The sequence below is a fragment of the Suncus etruscus genome, chromosome 9 (genome assembly GCF_024139225.1).
Source record: "Suncus etruscus isolate mSunEtr1 chromosome 9, mSunEtr1.pri.cur, whole genome shotgun sequence".
NCBI lineage: Eukaryota > Metazoa > Chordata > Mammalia > Eulipotyphla > Soricidae > Suncus > Suncus etruscus.
In genome coordinates this window covers 80,321,817-80,349,304 of record NC_064856.1, presented here as the reverse complement: position 1 = coordinate 80,349,304, position 27,488 = coordinate 80,321,817, and positions in this window count along the sequence as shown.

The following is a 27,488-nucleotide window of genomic DNA, read 5'->3' as shown; positions in this document are numbered from 1 at the left end:
CTATCTTGTTAGTTTACAAAGTTCCACTTTGCAACACTGATCAAGTTAATCTGAGGTTCTGTTTATGTAATATGGGTTTTCTTTTGATCTCGTTTCTTGACAAGGAAAACCTTGTCATTCATTAAACAGTGGTGTATAGTGTAGATAAAACTGCATAAGTTTTAGGTAATATTTTTTCTCAAGCAAGGTTTATACTCTATTAGGAAGCTTAACTGAGATCTGATACACAATTGGGTTCTTTAAAGGCTCTGCATTGCATTATTTATTTAGATAGATCAGACACGGTCCCACATTTAGATTGTAACCTTCCAATGGATCTGGAAAGCTGGAATTTTCATTAGGACTTAGCCAGTTTTTCTAGGTTCTGTTTTTCCTAACCTGTGTTCTTAGCACTGTAAGAAAAAAATTCTTCTATGTATTTTTGCTGTTGTTGTTTTGTTTTGTTTTGGGGCCTCACCCAGCAGTCCTCAGGGCTTCTTTCTGGTTCATTGCTCAGGAATCTTAGCTGATGGGCTTGGGGTACTTTATGAGATGCTAAGGATGGCACCTGGGTCAGCCTGTGCAAGGCAAATGCCCTATGCACTGTACTACTATCTCTTCTCCTACGTATGGCTTTATGAAATTCTACTTAGAATCTTTCCTTCTGGCTTTGAATGTTTTAAAACATTTGTCTGTTGCTAATTTGTCTCTCCTTAACTATTGTCGACATTGTATTTTACTATTTGTCTTATCTATCTTGTGAATTTACTAAAAATTCTTCCAACTACTAAACTACTATTCAGTTCTAGATTCAGAGTCTTCTAACCAGTTTTAATAACTAGAAAATTTTCCAAGGAGAAAAATTTTCAGTATATATTTCTCTGCTTCACTTCTCTTTAAAATCACTTCTTCAGTCCTGGTTGCCTCATTGTCTCTCCTTGTTTCAAATAGGTATTTGATTTTAATCTTTTACCTCTAGTGTTTATTAAAGGGGTAAGAGAGCTGATATTAGTGCTACAAAAAATTATCCATTGGTTTGTTCCAAAATATGGTAATATTATAACTTAAAACTGAAACCTACTCATTCACTATACTTGAAGACATAGCTTATTTACCAATAATAGACTTTTGATACTTATTATGATTCTACTGAGTTACCATTATTTCTGTTGCGTGTTTTTTTTTTTTTTTTTTGGTTTTTGGGTCACACCCGGCAGCACTCAGGGGTTAGTCCTGGCTCAGAAATCGCTACTGCAGGCTCAGGGGACCATATGGGATGGTGGGATTTGAACCACCGTCCTTCTGCATGCAAGGCAAATGCCCTACCTCCATGCTATCTCTCTGGTCCTTTTCTGTAGTTTTATATTGTTCTATCCTATCATTATGCTTACTATGATGCTTATATCTCTAAACCTTTAATACAATATTGAGGATATATGATTAAAAGCTTGTATGAGTTAATGCTATTTTTAAAGTAAAATATTGAAAGCTGTGATAGAAAACACTATTGGTCAACTACTTATCAAGTCTCTTGCATATTAATACAATTACTTCTAATTATTATCAGTAATTCTGTAACATGCAATAACTTGCATATTATTGTTCCAAATTCACTGACAAGAGAGAGAACTCACATGGGTTAAATAATTCCCCCTTGATAAGTCTTTTCTAATTGTCTTCTAAGTCCTCAGCATAATTTTTCACCTATTCTTGAGACTGTAGCAAAAGCTTGGGAAGACATTGTTCTTCATGTCCATTCACACTTAACTGTAATCACTTGTGTGTAATCCAATCCAGACTTTATAGATAATATCCTAAGAAATAAAAATAGAAATAATGACAACAGGTCATGTTTATTGTACCCAGGCTCCAAAATCATTTTAATGAACTCAATCTATTAGTTTTAGTAATAGTCTAGTAATCATCCGCATGTTTTGTGCTTCAGGCAAAGTTTAGTTGGCTGGGTGTAGATGGGAAAATCACAGATGAGAACTCTTCATTTAAATAAATTAGCAATGCCATGACATTAATTATCTATAGTAGCTATTTTAAGCTTATAATACTATGCAGAGCCAAGTAGAAAATGCCGGGTTTTCTTTTGTTTTACCTGCCAGCTTGGAAGAAAGTCACATTTCTTCAGCACTGAAAAGCTGACAGGGCCTGAACACTCTTTTCAGTGCCTTGCATTCATACAGATTCTGGATTACTTATCACTTGTCTCCTTATTCCCTTAGCTCCATCTGCTAGCTCTCCATATTATTGCATTCTTTGTGATATTTTATTATAATATAGGATGATGCTATATTATTGTTGTAGATATCTGACAAATCATCAGAATGATAGTCAAAGAATAAATCTAATTCACTGAGAGCTAGAGTGTTTGTTTTAGCCTGAATCTATCTATAAATATTTGGGATGTGTGACTCCAGATATTACAGAAAATGACTCTTATAATGTGAATAGATTGTTGTAAACATTATCTATCATTCAGAAAATAATCTAAAATGGTTCTTTCCTTCACCATTTGGTTGTTACCTTTCAGTCCAGAACAATCAGATAAGCCACAAGAATTATTTTTCTCTTTCAGTCTCTTTTCTTTTATTTTATCTGTTTCAAATCCTCTTCCCACATGATTTTCTGGGTCCATGTAAAAATATTCTTTACCATTAAACTAAGTTTTGATTCATTTTATCAATGGAAATAGTGAATTTCTGTCTTTAAGTTAACTATTTATAAGGCATACAGTTTTCTTTTTTGAATTGTAAGTTACTTATACAGTACTAATCGCTTCTCTTGAATAGGGGAGAGTTGTGTGTACATCAGGCTTAAGAGTAATATTAGATGGGGATTAAGAGATAGAGACTCCTATATTATAGACTTAATAATGAAGAGATGAAAAGAGTAAGGCATCACATAACTCATGGAGACGATTTTCAGAAGGGTTTTTATTTCCTATAAAATAAATACAAACTAAGCTATAATGAGTAGCATAACATATTCATTTATAGTGTCTATTAATTATATCCTCCATATCAAACATGGTCAATTTGTGCACAAATTGCTATGTATTTGGTAAATAAAAAAAGTTGTGCCCACTTTGGTTATAAATCACCTTAGTAGGAAGACAATGCAAACATACTAAAAGCAGTGGCATATATAATGAAATATGTTGTGGATATATGTTTAGTGTAAATTATGTACACATACCAACATAGTCTTAAAAATGTCATCAGTATATAGATTACAATTAAAGCTGTTGAAACTTATGAGCTGGATAAGAGAAATAGGATGCAATAATAGTAAAGAGGTCCTAGCTTGCTCTTAAGCCTGTATTCTCCCTTGAACTTGAATCTTGCTTGCTTGTCTCTGTCTTTTCGCTTGCTTACTTTTCCACTCTGGAGAACTTGAACATGTACTGTCTCTTTCTCACCCCTCACATATTTTTGTTTTTGCTTTATTTTGGGGCCACACCCTGGTGATGCTCAGGGGTTATTCCTGGCTCTGCACTCAGAAATTGCTCCTGGCAGGATCCAGGGATCATATTGGATGCCACCAATGGAACTTCGGTCCATCCCAGGTCGGCAGCATGCAAGACAAATGCCCAACCACTGTGCTATCACTTTGTCCCACCCCACACATATTTTAAAATAAGTTTTAATAAAACTATTTTTATTTGAGAGAAAGAGAGAGAAGAGAGAGGGAGAGGGAAAAGAAGAGGGAAGAGAGAGGAAGGAAGTATGGGGGAGGGGGAGGGACCTTGATTAGATCCAGGGAGCTCACTTTTTCTTTTTAAATCTAAATGATACTATCTGGTTCCATCTGCTAAAATTGCTTGAAAGTTCATTATCAAGCATTTAATTTCACACTCTTTTCCCTTGCTTTTTATTTATTTATTTATTTATTAATTTATTTATTTGTTTTTTTTTTAGTAAGAACCTTGGAGATTTACAAGAACTATAAAAACCAACACAACAGATAGTCAAGTAATCATTTAAGAGTTATTTCATTTCTACTGTACCAAGTACAGTAGAAGAGTTAAGAACCTAACACTTTTTACCTAATCAGAGACTTCTGCAGGACTTTCACTTCACAAGCATCTTAAGCAAATCAGCCCTGACATCCAGAACAGATCTGCAGTGCCAGAGAATAAACTACCATCACATTTCCAAAACACACTGACACCTCTATTCTCTCCTTTCAAAAATTGCTCTAATTCTCTAAATGGGCCTAGACTATTGAAGCATACAGACTTCACTTGTCTTCATGCCTTCTGCCAACTCTTCCTTTTGCCTCTAAAATACCCTCTGGTTGTTTATTTTTTTAAATCTATATTTTAAGGAAACCAGGTCTTAGGTATAAAGGCCTGACCATGTCCCAGGATAGTAGAAATAATTTTTTCCTTTTGTCTTTTTAAAGTAGTTGCTGAGAAGAAATAAATTAAAATTGTAATTTCAGTAGTTTATTTTGCCACTTTAAATGGCAAAACATGTTTTAAATAAGCTTAAATTCAAGGTGTGTGATTCTGTGATATTAGAAAGGAAAACTAATGTTATTTCTGGAATTTAAAGTAATAGTGTTCATATGACTGTACTGTATGAACTGGAAATCCCATGATAAATATGTTAATGAAGAACATAGGCAAATCATGGAGTTCTGGGAATCCCAGGGCAAGTACCAACTCACCCGTGAACCTCAAGGAAAACAAGAGTAGATTCTCAGCCCAAGTGTTTGCCCCACCAATTCACAAAGTGGATATTAGCCACATCTGCATCCTTTAATTTGCTCTACTTAGAAATTAATCTTTGCCCCACTGATTCTCAGAGGCCACTGATAACTTAGATCAGGGAATGCTATAGCTCTTCTGTGTTCAGAAAAAATGTGAAAGTGGCCTATTCCTAAAGAACTAAGGTCTCTGTGTTTGTTTGGGAAAGAATTCATTCAGGAAATTAAGTTACTATATCCAATTCACAGTAACCAAAGATGAAGGTGAGAAGAAACAGAGGTCCATGCTGGATTCTTGTCCTCTGTCTTTGTTGAAGAAAGTATCAAAGGACAATACAATGGAGAGAAGTGCATACCTGAGACCTGGGTGTTTGTATTCTCAAATGAATGTTGTATTTGAGTTATAAAATCTCTTTCTATTGGGTACAATGGTGATGGGAAGGTAACACTGTTGATGGAATTGATGTTTAAACATTTAATTCCTGAAAAGACTGTATTATAAGCATGATAAATCATAGTGTTACGATAAGAATTTAAAGAACTAGAATATTTTTACCAGGAACATGGCATATTTCTACATTTTCCTATTGTCTTAATATTTATAGTTTTCTATGTGCTTTTTACTTACTACACTAATTTTATCCCTAAATCATTATATTATATAATATATTCATCATGAATTTCTGCATTTCAAAATGTCCTTTTCCAATAATTTTGTTGTTAAAATAAAAAATATGGTTGATTTTTATATCTTGGCCTTCATTCAATGCCATAGTTAGCTTCACATATTACTTCTAGTAGACTTTTCATACATTACATAGAATTTTAATTTTAAATTGTAATGACATCTAATACAAGGAAGAGTATAATTATTTCTTCATAGTGTTTTTCTCACCTAAGAGAGCTATGAATTTATTAGTTTTTATTTTGAGTTTATAATATAACTATTTCTTGGTAATCCCATATCTTGGGAATATGACTATTCCCATTTCTACTATTTTCTAAGAGTTTGTATAAGAATATTATATCTTGATTCAAAATCCTCCCTCCCTTCTCCCCTCCCTCCCTCCCTCCCTCCCTCCCTCCCTCCCTCCCTCCCTCCCTTCCTTCCTTCCTTCCTTCCTTCCTTCCTTCCTTCCTTCCTTCCTTCCTTCCCTCCTTCCTTCCTTCCTTCCTTCCTTCCCTCCTTCCTTCCCTCCTTCCTTCCTTCCTTCCTTCCTTCCTTCCTTCCTTCCTTCCTTCCTTCCTTCCTTCCCTCTTTCCTTCCTTCCTTCCTCCTTCCTTCCTTCCTTCCTTCCTTCCTTCCTTCCCTCTTTCCTTCATTCCTTCCTTCCCTCTTTCCTTCCTTCCTTCATTCCTTCCTTCCTTCCTTCCTTCCTTCCTTCCTTCCTTCCCTCTGTCCTTCCTTCCTTCCTTCCCTCTTTCCTTCCTTTCCTCCTTCCCTCTTTCCTTCCTTCCTTCCTTCCCTCTTTCCTTCCTTCCTTCATTCCTTCTTTCCTTCCTTCCTTCCTTCCCTCTTTCCTTCCTTCCTTCCTTCCTTCCTTCCTTCCTTCTTTCCTTCCTTCCTTCCTTCCTTCCTTCCTTCCTTCCTTCCTTCCTTCCTTCCTTCCTCTTTCCTTTCTTCCTTCCCTCTTTCCTTCCTTCCTTCCTTCCCTCTTTCCTTCCTTCCTTCCCTCTTTCCTTCCTTCCTTCCTTCCTTCCCTCTTTCCTTTCTTCCTTCCTTCTTTCCTTCCTTCCTTCCTTCCTTCCTTCCTTCCTTCCTTCCTTCCTTCCTTCCTTCCTTCCTTCCCTCTTTCCTTCCTTCCTTCCCTCTTTCCTTCCTTCCTTCCCTCTTTCCTTCCTTCCTTCCTTCCTTCCTTCCCTCTTTCCTTCCTTCCTTCCTTCCTTCCCTCTTTCCTTTCTTCCTTCCTTCCTTCCTTCCTTCCCTCTTTCCTTCCTCCCTTCCTTCCTTCCCTCTTTCCTTTCTTCCTTCCTTCCTTCCTTCCTCTTTCCTTCCTTCCTTCCTTCCTTCCTTCCTTCCTTCCTTCCTTCCTTCCTTCCTTCCTTCCTTCCCTCTTTCCTTCCTTCCCTCCTTCCTTCCTTCCTTTCTTCCTTCCTTCCTTCCTTCCTCCTTCCTTCCTTCCTTCCTTCCTTCCTTCCTTCCTTCCTTCCTTCCTTCCTTCCTTCCTTCCTTCCTTCCTTCCTTCCTTCTCTCCTTACATCCTTCCTTTCTTCCATCCTTCCTTCTTTTATTTTCTATTTTCTTCTTTCCTTCCCTCCTTCCTTCCTCCCCCTTCCTCCCTTCCTTCCCTCCTCTCATCCTTCCATCCATCTTTCCCTCCTTCCATCTTTTCTTCTCTCAATTCCTTCCTTCCTGCCATTCCTCCTTCCATCCTTTCTTTTTTTCTTTTGTTTTGTTATTCGTTTTGGGGCCACACCCTGTGGTCCTCATGCAAAAAAAAAAAAAAGAAAAAAAGAATATTATATCATCTTTGACTATTTGACAAATTTCTTTACTTAGGTCAAGCCATGTCATGCATGCTACTGCTGTTTTATTTGTAGAAAGCTTTCTACTTACATTTTAAGTTTTTCTAGTAAAAAGCAATATATTCCAATGTCTTTTTTTCTTCTGTGTTAGTTTTTGGAATTCAAAGACTTTAAAAATATTTTATCTAAGTTTTTATAAACTATATTTAATAATAAAAGAAAACTACATATTTCTCTGGGAGGAAACACTGACTAGTTCTAGTTCAATTAAAGATTATTATGGAGGGCAGAGTGCTGTTAGTACAGCGGTAGGGCATTTGCCTTGCATATGGCTGATATGGGTCTGACCCAGGTTTGATTCCCAGCATCCCATATGGTCCCCAGAGCCTGCCAGGAGTAATTTCTGAGTGCAGAGCCAGGAGTAACTCCTGTTCACTGGCAGGTGTTGCCCAACAACAACAACAACAATAAGATATTATTATGGGAAGCTAAAGAAAATAGATTAAGTCTTAGCATTTCTAGATCTCTACCAAAAACTCTCATTGTTCATGAGTTCTCTTGGGTCATAGTTTAAATGAGCATTGCAATAGATACTCAGCTTCTATCAGTCTGGGATTTGTTCTTTTTACTGTAGTAGTTCTTTGACAAGCCAAGGTGACATCTTAAAATTCCATCAACAATGTACAGCCTTATAATTCTCTGTCTTTATTTGGCTTTCTTTCTTTTTCTTTGGTACTCGGCTTCACAAATTTCAGCTGCTTAGCACCCAAAAATCCGCTCTATGTCTCCCCAGTTTTGTTAATGATCTTTTCTCTGACTGACTTAATCTTCCCTGCTTTGCAGTTTTTATTTTTCAAAAATAAAGGGTAAACAAAGCATTTGTAATTTTGTTTTTCTTGCTGTTTAAAATAGGAATATACTTTTACATAAAATTTTAAGGTTTTCCATTTAATTATGGGCCAAATACTTAGCTTTGCACCACAGACATTTTTTTTTAAATGAGGCTAAAATCTGGTCTAAGTTCAGAAGTAGCATGCTTTCCCAGAAATATACAACAATGCTCCCCTAGACAAGAATCAAAGAAATTTCCATTTTTATTCTTGAACAGATTAATAGTAAGGGGTATGATATGATATCTTTTAATGAGAGTCCACATATTGAACGGAGAATATTATACATTATTAAGGCCACATATAAAAAGTGCAAATTAAAGTAACAAGTAGCTCAATTTTATACCTCCAAAATACATCAATTCATAAAATTAATATCAGTGAATTTTGCTGTTTTAGTTAACTCAGTACAGCCATAAAAAATGATTGCAGCTAACCATAGTTGCAGTATACAGAAAATTCCTTTCAAGATTACAGTTATCAATAGAAAAGAGCATGAGTCCTGGTCTCAGTCTCACAGAGAGCATTGTATGAGGTAATGATTTAGCTACTTTTAGCTACTGATTGACAAACATTGAAAGAGAGAGAGAGAGAGAGAGAGAGAGAGAGAGAGAGAGAGAGAGAGAGAGAGAGAGAGAATGTCTTTCTAGGCCAGGAGTCTAGAGAACCTTTTTCTTTCTGATCACTGTCATCACTTATTTTTACCCCGTATCATCTCTTAGGCAGCCAAGGTCTTTCTCTCTTATTGCATGGAAGAAAAAGCTGATTTTTTTCCTTAATGGATTGGCCTCATTTTCCTTATAGAAACCCATCCTCTTCCTCTGTCTCCCTTATTGGCCTGTGAAATAAAAGCAATATCTGTGTTTAAGCCTCCTGGAGAAATAATGCTGTCTTTAATATCAGAAGTCATTTTATATGTAAGTATATATGTATATTTAGTTGTATATATGGATAAAAATGTAGTTTTAATATTTATGATTATTTATTTACATATATTTATGAATTTTGGGCCATATTCAGCAGTGCTCAGTGGTCACTACTGGCTCTGCTCAGAACTTACTCCTGAAAGACTCAGGGGATACATGGGATGCTGGGGATTGAAGTTGTTGGCTGTGCTCAGACAAACATCCTACCTGTTATATTATATCTCTAAATCAATTTTTTTTTTTGGGTCACACCCGGCATCGCTCAGGGGTTACTCCTAGCTCTATGCTCAGAAATCGCTCCTGGCAGGCTCGGGGGACCATATGGGACACCGGGATTTGAACCGATGACCTTCTGCATGAAAGGCAAATGCCTTACCCTCCATGCTATCTCTCCAGCCCCTAAATCAAATTATTTATATTTTCAAAAGACATATGCAAACAAAGCAGGAATATCTGCAACAGGAAAAATGTCTTGCAATATAATTTACAGTAATCTCAATGATCATACATGATTAAGATCAAATCCAATCCAATCTTCTCCAATCAGCTTCTCAGCCTCACTTAGGCTGCAGTACACAATGAAAATGGGATGAATGAAGCAAACTTCTTTTGCCTCTGGCAGGACTCAGGGTTCAGGAGATGTACAGAAAATAGTTAAAATCAATTAAAATGTCAAGTGCCACAGACAGAATGAAGACTAACCAAAAATCAATACTTTCCAAGCAGAAGTCTAATGCTATTTAATACAAGTTCACAACACCAAAACAAATACAAAAAAGAAAGGGTCATATAGTTAAACTTCTAATGCTTTCTTTATTTTGCTTTCCTTTACTTTCCCCTACCTTTCCTTATCTCCTCCTCCCTCTTTCCCCTTTCCTTCTATTTCCCTTCCCTTCTATTTCCTCCTTTCTCTTTCCTATTTCAAATAGGGAATCAACTTGCTTGATACAGAAAGTGTTGTGAGGAAAAAAGGAGTGGCTTATTGATTTGACTGAAACCTAGCTTATTTTAGCAGATTATGCATTTTTCCACTTAACATTTTTTGGTATTAATTAACCTTTCTTAATTAAAAAGAAGCAAGCAGGAAGCCACAACTTCAAATAGACAAATAACCATTGATTAAGAGATGTTATTTATTTTGGAGGGAACCTTACACAGTAGAGCTTCAGACTTAATTTTGGTTCTGTGCTTAGGATCTCTCTTGGCAGTGTTTAGGGAACTATATGTAGAGTTGGAGAGTCCAACTGTTATTGGCTACATTCAAGGCAAGCACATTACTTCCTGTTCTATCTCTAGCCATGGATCAAGGATTTTATATGGTGTTGAATTTGTCTGTACAGATGACTTCAGAAACCACAAATAGAATATATTTGTCTGTTATCCCCTTCAGTTCTATTGTTAATAGGAAACAATATCCTGCATCCTTGAAAATATACATGAAATTTATCAAATGCTGGACTGTTTACTTTTTAATTCTAGAATTGCACTAGCATCTTCTTGACACTTCTTTACAAATATAAAACCGTTTTCAACTATTTAGTTAAAGTTGCAAAGGAACAATCACAGATTATAAGAAAAAAAATGAAAGCGTGTCCAGGTGGAGTGATAAATGAAGGTAAGTATAGGTGTTATAGTTCAGGAAAGTCTCAAATTATTACAGAAATTAAAATGACTGAGAAGAGGGTAGGTAACAGGAACCATATTCAGAGCTTAACAAATGATGGAGGTGGTTTATTTATATTCTATCCCCATAATGTTCACATGAAATAAAAAGTAATTTCAAAATATCAAACCAACAAATTCACACTAACCTTAGAAAATATAGTTTTCAACTTAATCAAGGCGCCCTTTTATCCTGTACAATTTATGTGTCTGCTTCTTCCTGCTGGATTTGTTCTTGTTGGGCACTCTCACTTTCTTTCTTTCCCTAATGTCCAGGTTCCTTTCTGTTGATTTTTGAGGGTGAGACTGTGATTTTCTTGGTCCTAATTTTTGGCAGTAAGAGACATTCTGGCCTTACAGCAGGCAGCAGAGACGTCAGTGTCAGACTTGGACCATCTCTACATCCTCCCTAGACTACTCATCTGGGATATTCTTTGTATTCATTTAGGTAGTGGTTCTTTATCCTCAGAACCATATTTATCTTTATTTTTATCTTTAGAATAACCTACTTGAAAGTAGAACTCCTGGGCTAAGAAAGAGGTCGTAGGGAAAACAGTAGAAAGGTAGCAATGGATCTTTTACCAGAAAACAATCTCATTCATCATTTTAACATTTCTGTAGGTTTTTCTATTGTAAGCACATATTGATAGGGTAAGTCCTGAGTTTTTACCTATAAACAAGACAAGCAATCTGCTGATGAGCATTCCAGGACCTCCCCCTCTTTTTTTGCTCAGTGCATACTTCTTCAGAGCAGTAAAGGATCAGGTCTTCTGCTCATTCATAGCAGTATTTGCAGACAAGATCAAATAAGTAATCAGATTTCTACAAAGCAGGAATTCCTCACTTGGTTTCTTTAGCTAGAATGTTTCCCACTGCAGTGCAGAGCTTCTTTTCTTTCTGAATACCTGGAACACATATTTTTTTTTTTTTTTGGTTTTTTTTTTGGGCCACACCCTGTGACGCTCAGGGGTTACTCCTGGCTATGTGCTCAGAAGTTGCTCCTGGCTTCTTGGGGGACCATATGGGACGCCGGGGGATCGAACCGCGGTCCGTCCTAGGCTAGCGCAGGCAAGGCAGGTACCTTACCTCCAGCGCCACCACCCGGCCCCCAGGAACACATATTTTTTGACCTATAAGTAAATGCCTGTAAGTATCATTTCTTTTAGCCTTCTTGAGGACTCTATTTATTCTCTTGTGTGTGTGTGTGTGTGTGTGTGTGTGTTTAAGGAGATAGTTCTTTCTAGCTATAATTAAGAATACTTATGCTCAGGTACTACTTAAAGTTTATACTAAGCTAAGAGCTCAGGGATTGCTTTTGCCAATATTAGGGTGCGGGTTATGTGTTGCCTGAAATAAAATCTAGGTCTCGTAAATGCAAGGTATGCATTTCATTTCTTCACTTTGAATAGTCTCCTTAGATCCAGGCTGCTACATTTGTGAATAGCAACTCTAATGTCTACTCTTTTAGCATGGTGATTGGATTTAGTTAGAATCGCATCTTTGTTGACCAGGGGAAAGAAGGCATTAGTGTTGAATTATAGGAATTGGCTAGCTGGCTGACCAAAAGAAAAGTCCAGAAAGGTATTATTACTATGGACATATAGGTCCAGACACTTGAGGGAATTCTTGGGGTTCCCAGGAAAGTGGGTGCAGGATTCAACGAATGACAGAGCCACACTTAGTTGTGGGGGTGAATCTGAATTGTGTTTATTGAATACTGAAGTGATGTATTTAAACATGATTTTTGTGTGTGAGAGATCACCTATATCTGCTTTCCTTCAAGGTTAAAAAAATTGTACTTTCTTGTTAGCAAAAGGCTTATCAGTACATACTGTTTGATCTGTAAGTTTTTTCACAGCAAACACAATCACAGATTGTGAGTTAAAAAACCTTCTGAATGATAAGCTCCAATTAAAAGACAGAGGGAGTTTGATCCAGAGGCTTCTTTGAACTCAATAGGGCAAATTTTAGCATCTCAAAGTTTTTACTCCCAGGTCAGACTCTGGGTGTTAATTCTGATATAAATTAAAAGATTAGCAAGTTTGCCAGGTGTTCCTATGAAGGGTTCCTTTCATCTGAGTGAGAATGCTTAAAGATATAGAACATCTTAAAAAAATAACTTCACTTTGAGAATTACAAAGTTATTTTTATTTTTATATATTTCTCTTTTAATTCTTTAAAATTTATTTAAAGAAAATGTATCACATAGTTGACATAACTGATCACAATACAGTTGTTTCAGGCTGACAGAAAGCAAAGTTAATAAGAAATAGAAAGAGAATAGAGAATTAAAAAATAAAGTCTCTGTATCTCTTGATGCTGATTTTTCCCAGGTAAAGTAATATTTAAAAAAGGCCATATTTGCGTGTACTGATTTTGTCATCAAATATCTACATACTTAGAGCAGCAGTAGGGAGATTCTTATTAGGACATATAAATGTTTACAACTATTACTGGACTAAGCTTGAGAAATACCACCCTTATTTTCAAGGAAGTGACCTCTCTTTGATGTCTTCTCTCAGCCATCTGTGCTGGAGGAGACCAGAGGGCCTTCTGATTTTTACTTTCCTTAAACTGTGGTGGTAGTATATTATTTTCCACTTTTCACTTTTCACTTTCTTCTATTTTTTAGTCTGCTCTTTTGGTTTAATCATTTGGATTTTCTCTGAAAATGTTCTTCCTTCTTTCTCTTCTCATGTTTCCCTTTTAGTTGCTCTTTTTTTTTTTTTTTTTTTTTTAGTAAGATGCAGCAAATACAGTTTTATTCTCATGCTATTTTAAAATAGAATCAGAGGCCATATCTTTGGCAGAAAAATGGCCTGGTTCCTCCAACAAGCTCCAAAAGAAAATAATAGCTGCTGATACTTCACAGGTAGTCTGGTCCTGACTCAGACCTCTTTGGTATATGCACACATCTCTGATAGGAATGGACACACCTCTGACAGAAGAGGCCCAGTTTCATGACATTACCTTATCAAACTTGCAAGGCATTGCATTTGTTTTAGATATAAAATTCTGGAATGCATGGCCACATGAAACTGCACAATACCTTGGTATTTTATGACATTTCAGCCCAATAGTATCACAGAAAAATCTTATGGAAAGTACATATTATTTTACCAAGCTCAGTGAGCCTAAGCATTAAATCAGAAGACTCAGCTAGCTCTAACCCAGTTAGACACTGGCTTTAGTAAAATGACTTTAGTAACATTATTGACCCATGTTGTTCTACATTTTGATAATTCCATTTGCCTATTTCATTTGCCTTATCATAACAAGCAATGTAAAATAAATTTGTTAGTGTCTGCATGGGGGCAGGCTATTTTGGTGGTTAGGAGATTGGGGAAGGACACACTGCTGTTGGTATTAATGTTTGAATATTTAGTGCTTTAAATGACTGTATTATAAACAACTTGATAAATCCTGGAGTTATAATAAAAGTTTGACAATAAAATGAAATCACCTCCAAAATTGAGTTCTTTTTTTTTTTTTTTTTTTTTTATCTTTATTTAAACACCGTGATTACAAACATGATTATAGTTGTATGATTACAGTCATGTAAAGAGCACCCCCCCTTCACCGGTGTAACATTCCCACCACCAATTTCCCAGATCTCCCTCCTCCCCACCCCCCTACACCTGTACTCGAGACAGGCTTTCTACTTCCCACATTCATTCACATTTTATGATAGTTTTCAGTGTAGTCATCTCTGCAACTGCACTCATCACTCTATGTGATGAGCTGCATGTCCTGAGCTGCACCTACCAGCCCTCATCTCTCTTGTCTCTGAGATATTGTTAAAAATGTCCTTCATTTTTCTTAAAGCCCATAGATGAGTGAAACCATTCTGCGTCTTTCTCTCTCCCTCTGACTTACTTCACTCAGCATAATAGATTCCATGTACATCCATGTATTGGAAAATTTCATGACTTCATCTCTCCTGATGGCTGCATAGTATTCCATTGTGTATATGTACCACAGTTTCTTCAGCCACTCATCTGTTGAAGGGCATCTTGGTTGTTTCCAGAGTCTGGCTATTGTAAATAGCGCTGCAATGAATATAGGAGTAAGGAAGGGTTTTTTGTATTGTATTTTTGTGTTTCTTGGGTATATTCCTAGGAGTGGTATAGCTGGATCGTATGGAAGCTCAATTTCCAGTTTGTGAAGGAATCTCCATATCGCTTTCCATAAAGGTTGTACTAGACGGCATTCCCACCAGCAGTGAAAAAGAGTTCCTTTCTCTCCACATCCCCGCCAGCACTGCTTGTTTTCCTTTCTTGTGATGTGTGCCAATCTCAGTGGCGTGAGGTGGTACCTCATAGTAGTTTTGATTTGCATCTCCCTGACGATTAGTGATGTTGAACATCTTTTCATGTGCCTTTTGGCCATTTGCCTTTCTTCTTTTTCAAAGTGTCTGTTCATTTCTTCTCCCCATTTTTTGATGGGGTTAGTTGTTTTTTTCTTGTATAGTTCTGTCAGTACCTTGTAAATTTTGGATATTAGCCCTTTATCTGATGTGTATTGGGTGAATAATTTCTCCCACTCAGTGGGTGGCCTTTGTATTCTGGGCGCTATTTCCTTTGAGATGCAGAAGCTTTTCAGCTTAATATAGTCCCATCTGTTTATCTCTGCTTCCACTTGCTTGGAAAGTGCTGTCTCCTCCTTAAAGATGCCTTTAGTCTCAATGTCCTGGAGTGTTTCACCTACATGTTGTTCTATATACCTTATAGTTTCAGTTCTGATATCAAGGTCTTTAATCCATTTGGATTTTACCTTTGTATATGGTGTTAGCTGGGGGTCTGAGTTCGCTTTTTTGCAAGTGGTTAACCAGTTGTGCCAACACCACTTGTTGAATAGGCTTTCCCTGCTCCATTTAGGATTTTTTGCTCCTTTATCAAAAACAAGGTGGTTATATGTCTGAGGAACCTTCTCTGAGTACTCAAGCCTATTCCACTGATCTGAGGGTCTGTTTTTATTCCAATACCATGCTGTTTTTATAACTGTTGCTTTGTAATACAACTTAAAATTGGGGAAAGTAATGCCTCCCATATTCCTTTTCCCAAGGAGTGCTTTAGCTATTCGAGGTTGTTTGTTGTTCCAGATGAATTTCAGAAGTATTTGATCCACTTCTTTGAAAAATGTCATGGGTATCTTTAGAGGAATCGCGTTAAATCTGTACAATGCTTTTGGAAGTATTGCCATTTTAATGATGTTGATCCTGCCAATCCATGAGCATGATATGTGTTTCCATTTCCGCGTGTCCTCTCTTATTTCTTGGAGCAGTGTTTTGTAGTTTTCTTTGTATAGATCCTTCACATCTTTAGTCAGGTTGACTCCAAGATATTTGAGTTTGTGTGGAACTAATGTGAATGGGATTGTTCTCTTAATGTCCATTTCTTCCCTATCATTATTCGTGTATAAAAAGGCCATTGATTTTTGTGTGTTAATTTTGTATCCTGCCACTTTGCTATACAAATCTATTATTTCTAGAAGCTTTTTGGTAGAGTCTTTAGGGTTTTCTAAGTAGAGTATCATGTCATCTGCAAACAGTGAGAGCTTGACTTCTTCCTTTCCTATCTGAATTCCCTTGATATCTTTTTCTTGCCTAATCGCTATAGCAAGTACTTCCAGTGCTATGTTGAATAGGAGTGGTGAGAGAGGACAGCCTTGTCTTGTACCAGAATTTAGAGGAAAGGATTTTAGTTTTTCTCCATTGAGGATAATATTTGCCACTGGCTTCTGGTAGATGGCTTTGACTATATTGAGAAAGGTTCCTTTTATTCCTATCTTGCTGAGAGTTTTAATCAAGAATGGGTGTTGAACCTTATCAAATGCTTTTTCTGCATCTATTGATATGACCATGTGATTTTTATTTTTGTTGTTGTTTATGTTGTGTATTATATTAATAGATTTACGGATGTTAAACCATCCTTGCATTCCTGGGATGAAACCTACTTGATCAAAGTGAATGATCTTCTTGGTGAGGCACTGGATCCTGTTCGCCAGGATTTTGTTGAGGATCTTTGCATCTGTGTTCATCAGGGATATTGGTCTGTAATTTTCTTTTTTGGCAGCATCTCTATCAGGTTTTGGTATTAAGGTGATGTTGGCTTCATAAAAGCTATTTGGAAGTATTCCTGTTTTTTCGATTTCATAAAAGAGCCTGGCCAGAATTGGTAGTAGTTCCTCTTGAAAGGTTTGAAAGAATTCATTCGTGAATCCATCAGGGCCTGGGCTTTTGTTTTTGGGTAAATTTTTGATTACAGTTTTAATTTCCTCAATAGTGATGGGGGTGTTTAGATATGCTACCTCTTCTTTATTCAACCGTGGAAGGTTATATGAGTTCAGAAATTTATCCATTTCTTCCAGGTTCTCATATTTAGTGGCATAGAGTTTCTCAAAGTATTCTCTGAATACCCTTTGAATCTCTGCAGTATCTGTAGTGATCTCCCCCTTCTCATTTCTAATACGCGTTATCAAGTTTCTCTCTTTCTTTTGCTTTGTGAGTTTTGCCAATGGTCTATCAATCTTGTTTATTTTTTCAAAGAACCAACTTCTGCTTTCGTTGATCTTTCGGATTGTTTTTTGGGTTTCCACTTCGTTGATTTCTGCTCTCAGCTTTGTTATTTCCTTCTGTCTCCCTATTTTTGGGTCCTTTTGTTGAGCACTTTCTAGTTCTATTAGCTGTGTCATTAAGCTACTCAGGTAAGCTCCTTCTTCCTTCCTGATGTGTGCTTGCAAAGCTATAAATTTTCCTCTCAGTACTGCTTTTGCTGTGTCCCATAAGTTCTGATAGTTTGTGTCTTTATTGTCATTTGTTTCCAGGAACCTTTTGATTTCCTCCTTGATTTCATCTCGGACCCACTGGTTATTGAGTATGAGGCTGTTTAACTTCCAGGTGTTAAATTTTTTCTTCTGTGTCCCTTTGCAGTTCACATCTAACTTCAGAGCCTTGTGGTCAGCAAAGGCAGCCTGCAAAATGTCTATCTTTTTTATTTTATGGAGGTATGTTTTATGTGCCAGCACATGATCTATCCTGGAGAATGATCCATGTACATTGGAAAAGAATGTGTATCCAGGTTTCTGAGGATAGAGTGCCCTATATATATCTACTAGGCCTCTTTCATCCATTTCTTTTTGCAGGTCTAGTATATTTTTTGTTGGGTTTCCATTTGGTTGACCTATCAAGTGTTGACAAGCCTGTGTTGAGGTCTCCCACAATTATTGTGTTATTATTGATATCCTTCTTCAGATTTGTCAACAATTGTATTAAATACTTTGCTGGACCCTCATTCGGTGCGTATATGTTTAGGAGAGTGATTTCTTCTTGCTGTACAAATCCCTTGATTAGTACATAATATCCATCTTTGTCCCTTACAATTTTTTCTGAGTATAAAGTTTGTGTCATCTGATATTAGTATGGCCACCCCCGCTTTTTTAAGGGTGTTGTTTGCTTGAATGATTTTCCTCCAGCCTTTGATTTTGAGTCTATGTTTATTCTGACTATTCAGGTGTGTTTCTTGTAGACAGCAGAAGGTTGGCTTCAGTTTTTTTGATCCATTTCGCCACTCTGTGCCTCTTAACTGGTGCATTTAGTCCATTGACATTGAGAGAAATAATTGTCATGGGATTTATTGCCATCTTTGTGTAGAAGTTTGGTGTGTTTTTTGTTCTGTCTTGTTTTTAGAGTAGATCTTTCAGTTTTTCTTTTAAGGCTGGTTTTGAGTCTGCAAAGATTTTGAGCTGTTGTTTATCTGTGAAGCCGTGTATACATCCGTCAAACCTGAAACTTAGTTTTGCTGGGTGCAATATTCTTGGCGAAGCATTTATTTCATTGAGTTTTGCCACTACGTCCCACCACTGCCTTCTGGCCTTGAGTGTTTCTGGTGACAGGTCTGCTGTAAATTTCAAGGATGCTCCGTGGAATGTAATTTCCCTTTTCGATCTTGCTGCTTGCAGTATTCTATCTCTATCGGTGGGTTTCATCATGGTGACTAGGATGTGTCTTGGGGTGTTTCTACTGGGGTCTTTTTTAGCTGGTACTCTTCGGGCATGCAGGATTTGGTCACATGTTTTCTTTAGCTCTGGTAGTTTCTCTGTGATGATGTTCTTAACCATTGATTCTTCCTGAAGATTTTCTTCTTGGGTCTCTGGAACTCCAATGATTCTGAAGTTGTTTCTGTTGAGCTTATCAAAGACTTCTATTTTCATCTTCTCATATTCTTTGAGTAAATTTTCCATTGTCTGATCATTTGATTTGAGGTTTTTTTCTAATCTCTTCTGCTGTGTAAAGTTGTTATGCATCTCATCTTCTAAAGCACTAATTCTATCCTCAGCTGCTGTTAACCTGTTGGAAAACTCATCCATTATGTTCTTCAATTCGTCTATTGAGTTTTTCAGACCTGTTATCTGATCTGATATTTCAGTTTGGAGTTTTCTGATTTCTGTCTTCATATTCTCTTGATTTTTATTAGTGCTCTGATTTATACTTTCTTTGATATCTGATAGCAACCTCCATATTTCGTCTCTAAACTCCATTTCTGAAAGACTGCTTAGGTAGTTGGTCGTTGTTGGGTCATCAGAGTTTCCATCTTCATTCTCTATGGTTGAAGTTGGTCTGCGTAGTCTCCCCATTGTCTCGCTTACGCTGTGGGTTTTTCTACGTGTTGTGGTGGTACTCATTGGCGAGGTGGAGTGCGCGGCCGCGAAGCGCAGCGGAGCGGCCGCGCTCCGGCCCCCAAACACTCACCTCAGCCGAGGCAAGCCGTCAGGGGATGCCTGGGGAGGCCCCCAAGTGTCTGCCAAGCAAAGAAACCAGCACAATCCACAACTCCAACAGAAAACTCACAGCCCCAGCGAGACACGCCTTGAAGAGATTAATGCTGAATCAGGTCAAAGTTCCCAGGTTGATGCAGGCTGGGGGAGGTCCCAAAATGTCTGCCGGGCCTAGGGGTCCAGCAGTCAGCCTGATCTGCAACTCCGGCCCCCAAACACTCACCTCAGCCGAGGCAAGCCGTCAGGGGATGCCTGGGGAGGCCCCCAAGTGTCTGCCAAGCAAAGAAACCAGCACAATCCACAACTCCAACAGAAAACTCACAGCCCCAGCGAGACACGCCTTGAAGAGATTAATGCTGAATCAGGTCAAAGTTCCCAGGTTGATGCAGGCTGGGGGGGTCCCAAAATGTCTGCCGGGCCTAGGGGTCCAGCAGTCAGCCTGATCTGCAACTCCGGCCCCCAAACACTCACCTCAGCCGAGGCAAGCCGTCAGGGGATGCCTGGGGAGGCCCCCAAGTGTCTGCCAAGCAAAGAAACCAGCACAATCCACAACTCCAACAGAAAACTCACAGCCCCAGCGAGACACGCCTCAGCCGAGGCAAGCCGTCAGGGGATGCCTGGGGAGGCCCCCAAGTGTCTGCCAAGCAAAGAAACCAGCACAATCCACAACTCCAACAGAAAACTCACAGCCCCAGCGAGACACGCCTCAGCCGAGGCAAGCCGTCAGGGGATGCCTGGGGAGGCCCCCAAGTGTCTGCCAAGCAAAGAAACCAGCACAATCCACAACTCCAACAGAAAACTCACAGCCCCAGCGAGACACGCCTCAGCCGAGGCAAGCCGTCAGGGGATGCCTGGGGAGGCCCCCAAGTGTCTGCCAAGCAAAGAAACCAGCACAATCCACAACTCCAACAGAAAACTCACAGCCCCAGCGAGACACGCCTCAGCCGAGGCAAGCCGTCAGGGGATGCCTGGGGAGGCCCCCAAGTGTCTGCCAAGCAAAGAAACCAGCACAATCCACAACTCCAACAGAAAACTCACAGCCCCAGCGAGACACGCCTCAGCCGAGGCAAGCCGTCAGGGGATGCCTGGGGAGGCCCCCAAGTGTCTGCCAAGCAAAGAAACCAGCACAATCCACAACTCCAACAGAAAACTCACAGCCCCAGCGAGACACGCCTCAGCCGAGGCAAGCCGTCAGGGGATGCCTGGGGAGGCCCCCAAGTGTCTGCCAAGCAAAGAAACCAGCACAATCCACAACTCCAACAGAAAACTCACAGCCCCAGCGAGACACGCCTCAGCCGAGGCAAGCCGTCAGGGGATGCCTGGGGAGGCCCCCAAGTGTCTGCCAAGCAAAGAAACCAGCACAATCCACAACTCCAACAGAAAACTCACAGCCCCAGCGAGACACGCCTCAGCCGAGGCAAGCCGTCAGGGGATGCCTGGGGAGGCCCCCAAGTGTCTGCCAAGCAAAGAAACCAGCACAATCCACAACTCCAACAGAAAACTCACAGCCCCAGCGAGACACGCCTCAGCCGAGGCAAGCCGTCAGGGGATGCCTGGGGAGGCCCCCAAGTGTCTGCCAAGCAAAGAAACCAGCACAATCCACAACTCCAACAGAAAACTCACAGCCCCAGCGAGACACGCCTCAGCCGAGGCAAGCCGTCAGGGGATGCCTGGGGAGGCCCCCAAGTGTCTGCCAAGCAAAGAAACCAGCACAATCCACAACTCCAACAGAAAACTCACAGCCCCAGCGAGACACGCCTCAGCCGAGGCAAGCCGTCAGGGGATGCCTGGGGAGGCCCCCCAAGTGTCTGCCAAGCAAAGAAACCAGCACAATCCACAACTCCAACAGAAAACTCACAGCCCCAGCGAGACACGCCTCAGCCGAGGCAAGCCGTCAGGGGATGCCTGGGGAGGCCCCCAAGTGTCTGCCAAGCAAAGAAACCAGCACAATCCACAACTCCAACAGAAAACTCACAGCCCCAGCGAGACACGCCTCAGCCGAGGCAAGCCGTCAGGGGATGCCTGGGGAGGCCCCCAAGTGTCTGCCAAGCAAAGAAACCAGCACAATCCACAACTCCAACAGAAAACTCACAGCCCCAGCGAGACACGCCTCAGCCGAGGCAAGCCGTCAGGGGATGCCTGGGGAGGCCCCCAAGTGTCTGCCAAGCAAAGAAACCAGCACAATCCACAACTCCAACAGAAAACTCACAGCCCCAGCGAGACACGCCTCAGCCGAGGCAAGCCGTCAGGGGATGCCTGGGGAGGCCCCCAAGTGTCTGCCAAGCAAAGAAACCAGCACAATCCACAACTCCAACAGAAAACTCACAGCCCCAGCGAGACACGCCTCAGCCGAGGCAAGCCGTCAGGGGATGCCTGGGGAGGCCCCCAAGTGTCTGCCAAGCAAAGAAACCAGCACAATCCACAACTCCAACAGAAAACTCACAGCCCCAGCGAGACACGCCTCAGCCGAGGCAAGCCGTCAGGGGATGCCTGGGGAGGCCCCCAAGTGTCTGCCAAGCAAAGAAACCAGCACCCAAAATTGAGTTCTTTGTACTATCTGGTTCTGTATTCATAGTCAATGAATCATCAGAGTATTATCTTCTTCCTTCTTACCTATATTGTCTGTATGGATTGAAGACATGAGTTATCAGATTTGTGGGGCACAGAAAAAGTGATACTAAGAGGAAAATTCATAGTTTTACAAGTATTCATCAGGAAGGAAGAAGAGGCCTACAGAAATAATATAATTGCACAGCTAAAAAATTAGGAAAAATAACAATAAAATGAACCAAAAATAGGTAGACAGAATGAAATAATACATCATAGAGCAGAAATTAATGAACTAGAAATATAAAAAACAATCCAAAATATCCATAAAGCAAGAGTTGGTTATTTAAAAAAAATAAACAAGATCAACAAATCATTAGTCAATCTCCCAAAGAAAGAGAGAGAGACTTAATAAACTGAATTAGAAATGAAAGAAATGAAAAGAGGAAGATTACTACAGATACTACAGAAATTTAAAGGGAAATCAAAGATTACTTTGAGAAACTCTATGACACAAAACATGAGAACCAGGAAGAAATGGTTAAATTCTTATACTCCTATAGCCTCCCAAAGTTAAACCAAGATGATTTGGCATATCTGAACAGACCTATCACTATTGAGGGAATCAAAATGGTAATCAAAAGTCTTCACACAAACAAAAGCACAGGCCCAGATAGGTTGACTAGTGAATTCTTTTGAACCTTTTAAGAGGATCTACTACCAATTCTTTTCAGACTCTTCCAAGAAATATAATAAACAGAAGTACTTCCAAATAGTTTTTTTTAATGAAGCTAACATCACCTTGATATGAAAAGGAGACATAAATACCACAGGAAAAGAGAACTACAGACCAATAACCCTGATCAACACAGTTGCAAAATACTAGCATATAGGACCCAATGCCTCATCAAGAAGTTCATACACTATGACCAAGTAGAATTCATTTCAAAGATGCAAGGATGGTTTAATATAGGCAAGTCAATCTACACAATACACCATATCAACAAAATAAAAATAAAAACCACATGATTATATCAATAGATCTAGAGAAAGCATTTGATAAGATCCAATATCCATTCATAATAAAAGTAACTCTCAACAAGATGGGAATGAAAGGAAATTTTCTCAATATAGTCAAGGCCATTCACCTCAACCCTATGGCAACTATTTTACTCAAAGAAAAAAAATTAAAGACTTTTATCTAAAATCTAGCACAAGACAAAGCTGCTCCCTCCGCCACTCATATTAAACATAGAACTGGAGGAACTTGACATAGAAATTAGGCAAGAAAAAGATATCAAAGGCATCCAGATTAGAAAGGAAGAACTAAATTTCTATTTGCAGATGGCATAATATAATTAGAAAACCTTAAAAGCTCTACCAAAAAACTTCTAGAAACAATATATTTGTATAACAAAGTGGCAGGCAACAAGGTTCACAAGAAAAAAAATCAATGGCATTTATATATACAAATAATGATAAAGAACAAAGAGACATTAAAATACAATCACATTCACAATAGTACCACAGAAACTCAAAAATCTTGGTGTCAATTTAACTAAAGAGGTGAAGGATCTATACAAAGAAAATTAAAAAATACTGCTTCAAGAAATAAGAAGACACAAGAAAATGGAGGCATATAACTTGTTCATGGATTGGGAAAATCAACATTATTAAAATGGCAATACTTACCAAAACATTGTACATGTTTATTGCAATCAGGATACTCATGACATTCTTTAAAGAAGTGGATCAAACACTCCTGAAATATATTTGGAATAGTAAACACCCTGAGGAAAAAGAACATGGGACACATCACATTTCTCAACTTTAAATTGTATTACAAAGCAATAGTCTTCAAAGCAGCATGGTATTAGAATAAAGACAGATCCTCAGATCAATAGATTATAATTGCATATTCAGGAAATGAACCTCAGACCTACAATCAATTAATCTTTGATAAAGGGGTGAGAAATGCAAAATGGAGCAGGGACTCTTCATCAAGTGGTGTTGGGACAACTGTTCAACCACATGCAAAAAAAGTAACTCAGACCTAGATCTAACTTCTTGCACAGAGGTCAAATGAAAATGAATTAAAGACCTTGATATCTGACCTGAAACTATAAAGTTTATAGAAGAAAATATAGGCAAAACAACCCTTTGAAATTTAAGGTATCTTTAAGGAGGAAACAAGTGGAATGAAGGAAGGAAATAAGTGGAAGCAGAGATGAACAAATGGGACTAAAATAAACTGAGAAGCTTTTTCACATGATAGGAAACAGGATACAAAGACCACCCACAGAATGGGAGAAACTTCATTCAAAGCCATCTGATAAGTTGCTTATTTCCAAAAAACAAAGGATACTAATAGAACTAAATAAAAAAATTTAACCCCATCAAAATTGGGGAAAAATGAGCAGACATTTCCTCAAAGAAAAAAATTCAGATGGCCAAAAGGCAAATGAAAAAAATATTCCACATCATTAAAGGTAGATGCAAATTAAAACAAGAATGAGGTACCATCTTATGCCACATAGACTGGCACACATCACAAATAACAATAATAACCAGTACTAGTGGGATTGTGAGGAGAAAGGAACTCTTCCATTCATTGCTAGTGAAGATGCCAACTAGTGTAGCCTTTCTGGAAAACAATTTGCCTATTCCTCAAAAAGCTGGAAATTGAGCTCCCATATGATCCAGTAATACCACCCCTAAGATTATACCCTAGGAATACACATACACAAAACAATGCCCTCTGCACCCCTATGTTTATCGCAGCACTGTTAGCTTTGGACTCAGGATAAATCCCATAAAGACTATCAAGGAGATGAACAGCACTGAAAGTGCAAGAGAGAAGTATATTTCCAGCGTGCTGGGATCACCACTTGCCAAGTAATGACCCCAAGAATAGCTTGTAAATAATTTTTATGGGGAGTCTAGAGGGTTTCCACATAGTCATAATTGACCTTTAAAACTATTAGTTCTTAAAAACTCATCAAACAAATGCATAGGTTTGTTCAGATATTTAGTAAAAGGGAATCATTATCTTTACAGATCTGAGGTGCAGTGTTCAGTTCCTATATTCTTCTGCTATCTATCTGAGGCCATTCTGTAATTTGTAGTAGGCCATCTGGACTTGGTATGTGCTCATAAGGTCAAGTTCCAAAGGCTGGCGACTGTTATCTAAGGCTTATATCTAGTTTCACACACTCTGAACCTGGCATGGTGGCTGCATTTATGTTTATAGCAAAGCTAGTTATAGAAACAGAATAAGAAGCTAATTCTAAATCAGACTTGATTCTAAACTTAGATTTAACACACTATTTACAATAGCCAGAATCTGGAAACAACCCAGGTTCCCAACAACAAATAATTGGCTAAAGAAACTGTAGTACATTGCACAGTGGCATACTATACAGTAGTTAGGAATAATGAAGTCATAAACTTTGCCTACACATAGATGGACTTGGATATTATTATGTTGAGTAAAATGAACCAGAGGTTGAGGGATAGACATAAAATAGTTCCACTCGGGGCCAGGCGGTGGCGCTAGAGGTAAGGTGCCTGCCTTACCTGCGCTAGCCTAGACGGACCGCGGTTCGATCCCCCTGGCGTCCCATATGGTCCCCCAAGCCAGGAGCGACTTCTGAGCGCATAGCCAGGAGTAACCTCTGAGCGACACTGGGTGTGGCCCAAAAACCAAAAAAAAAAAAAAAAAAAAAAAAAAATAGTCCCACTCATCTGTGGTATAGAAGAAAAATAAAAAACAATAAGGCAATGATATCCAGAGATAATAGAGCTGTATACCAGACCAGGTCATAACAAAGATAGGTGAATGCAGCTAGAGTAATAGCTATGATGACAACTACAACTACTATGGCAATTATAGTGAGGTAGAGAGGCATAAGGCTTATCTGAGATATTGGTGGGGGTAGGGTGGTGCGGGAAGAAAATGGGGGACATTTGTGGTGGGAAGATCACACTGGTGAAAGGGTGGTATACATACTATGACTGAAACCTCAGTATGAAAATTTTTGTAAACATGGTGATTAAATTAAAAAAAGTGAAATAAAAAGAATGAACCATACATTTTTCTTTTGTTTTCATTTAGATATGTATATATTTTAATATTTTCCAATTTAAATGTACCTATGCAAAAGAAATGGTGCCATATTGCAGCCTAAGGGAAAGATAATAAACCAACAATTCTTATCCTGGCTCTATCAAAAGCACAAAGACTTCATGGATTCTATATCTCCTCTCTTCTAAGCATTTCAACTAGCAAATATAAATAAAAGAGTAAGCATAATACACCATAGAGCATATACATGTTAAAGAGATACACTTAAGAAGTGTACAAAGAGGTTATACATATCCCCTAAGTCGTTTGAGGTAGTGTGAACAGAGTAGATAAATTCTGGATCCCAAATGCAGTCCACAATGCTGTCTTGTAGTCTGGAAAAATGGCTCAAAGCATTCAAAAATCAGGAAACGTCCTAGAGCCAAAGATCTCTCAATAGCTGAAATCAGTTGTGAGCAAATCTATGGTAAAATGAAGTGGTAGAAAATGACCACTGAGAACATATCAGTATCAGTGATGCGCCTGTTCTCTTCTTTGAGGATGACATGCAGTTCAAAGACTTGAGTGACTCCAATAGCAGCAGCAGCCAGAGAGATGACATAGAGCAGGTGAACTTCATGTGAAATGAGCCACTACAGAGGATCATGAACAATTCACATGCCAATGGTGCTGCCTGAGTCCCACTTTTCATATCCTAAGCAAGTTCAGCTGGGCTGATTTATATAGATCCTACAAACTTATACTAAAGTGGTACCATAAGCACCAGTGCTACCACTGCAGCAACAGTGACATCAGTAGCCATATACAAGAAGGAAGGACTAAATACAATATAAGCAGACATTAAGTATAATATGGATGAACATTAAACATAGAGGTGGCCACCGCACACATACTCACACATAGACAAACAAAAGGATCGATCCATAGAAAAATTGAGCAAAGGAGAATGGGTTAAAACACTTCAAAATATAAAGCTAGCATGTCAGGTGAAAATTTTTTCTACTTCCTTGGAGTAATCAACATTGATAGAGGGAAACTTTGCTGAAAAAAGTCTTAATGGTCTAGAACACCCAGAGAACATTCTTAAAACAATTATAATATTTAAGACTAAAATACTAAATGATATGGCAATGAACACTTTAAAAAGTCTATGGCAATCAGATGCCTTATCCAAAGATCTCTGTGGAAAGGGACATTAGAAGATATAAGCAGATAAAACCAAATGAAAAATGAATGATTTAAAATATTTGTTAAGACATCACAGTGAGCACTGTATTAGGAGACCAACAGAAAATATCACTGTAATGTGAAGCTAGGATCATGTATCTACATGAATTATTATTAACAGAAGCATTGAGATTATTATAAAGATTGTAATCAAGGTGTTTAAAGATAAAATGAAAATAAAGATTATTATAAAGATAATAGAATAGAAAT